Source organism: Echinococcus granulosus, assembly GCF_000524195.1.
Source record: "Echinococcus granulosus chromosome Unknown EG_S00238, whole genome shotgun sequence".
NCBI lineage: Eukaryota > Metazoa > Platyhelminthes > Cestoda > Cyclophyllidea > Taeniidae > Echinococcus > Echinococcus granulosus.
Window position 1 is genome coordinate 43,483 of NW_020170618.1, and position 1,837 is coordinate 45,319.

Below are 1,837 nucleotides of genomic sequence, written 5' to 3' on the forward strand. Positions count from 1 at the left end.
ACTGAATTTCAGGAAAGCAGTTCCATCTCCTCCACCACCCAGGCCAGCTAGCTCCTTGAGTATTAGGTCTTTGCGTGCGTGTGCGTTTACAAGTGTTTGTGCCAGTGTTAAACATGAGCCATGGAAAAGTCGTCCATTGCAGTTGTGACGATGTTGTACTAGCTCCTAAGCAAGGACAAATGTGAAGTCCCACTAATGATTGCAGCTTGCGACATTCGAAATACCTCATATATTTGGTGGTGCGAACCCCATTCTGCATTAATATAACAATTCATGCAGCCACATATATAGGCGATTAGGTGTGCTCATAAAGCAACAATGATTGCCTTTCGATAATATTCTATGTCATGTGGCGTATCAGATTATGCAAAGCACAGATGAACTTCAAAAGTGACGTGTTCTTGTTGTACTTATTGGTTTGATTAAGAATATCGGAGGTATTTCTCTTTTCTTCTTATTTGTTGAGCATCACATAAGCTCAGCATTGATAAAGAGGTGGTGAAAAATAAAGGAAACAAGTTGAATGATTACTCTTCAGCAATTGTCCAAGCGGATTAAGTGCGAATCACTCTAGCTAATCAAATAACAAGATGAATTTTGTTCAAATTTTTGTGTTGGTCAATTTAATAAATAATGTTTTACTGCATGCATGCTTGCCTGCTCCTACATATGCACAACTTTTACACAACACATTTTTGTTTGATTGCATGTTTTCCTGTGTTTAACAAGCCCATATAATATTGTTTCCAAATGTTATAGCAATGCCAACGCAGTATTTCGCACAAGAATAAATAGGTGAACGAATGAGCATAGTTAGTAGCATTGCATGCCGCCACAAAAAATGGCTACAAGTCTGTGAATCAGAGTGCTTATCGACTTAGAACGATTTAATGCGAAACAGGATAGCAAACTCTCAAAATTAACCAAATAAATGTGACGTCTTATTTGACTAGATCTGTTTAGCATTTGCCCATCAACAGCTCTCCATTATTTAGCAGACACAATAATTTTTCAATGGCTTGCTTTTTGTGCTTAGATCCCAGTATATCAGAAAAGGTATTCATGCATCAGGCGTCCGTTACGATCAGGTGAAAATCATACAGTGAACCAGCCAAAATACAAGTTCCAAATCAGCCACATGTGATCTCACAACCGTTTACTTAACATAAGAAATTAGCGTGTTGTCTCATGGAAATTTTTTATGTGTATCTAATTCCTGTCCGTTTTATTCAGTTTGTTATCTTCCAAAATTTGCCATACAAGATAGGTAAAATATAAGACATCCTAAATTATGTATGTCACAATTGAAAAAAATATGGCAAATGCTGTCAGCTGTTGCAATGTAGGAGCTCTTATTTAACAGGTACAGTATGTCTATCAAGTGTTGACTCAAATACTAGATTTAATTTCCTAATCTATTATATGCCAAATTATTATTATATGCTCAATTTTATTGGCTCTTCCTTGCTCAGATGATTTTCAGTAACTAGTATTTAAAAAGAAATTCTAACCATTCTTCCCCATTATTGCATTTACGTAATGTTGCACTTAAAGGTAGGTCCAGTTATGATCAAATGAGCATGACAGATTAAACATACGTGAATTGAAGTGATTAAAGAAAAATGATGTTTTGAGTTAAATGCACTCATCGTACGTGGATGGTAATAGCAGAGCTGTTAGAAGCTGTTGTCTTTAAAAATGGAATTTAAATGCAAAATTCCTACTTTTTGGGATCATCATGGCATGGATGTGGAGATGTAGATAGATGGTCGAATACATCTGGCCCACGAACGATATGCAGGATTGCCGTCAAATTGTGCAAAATTATATGGTAGGT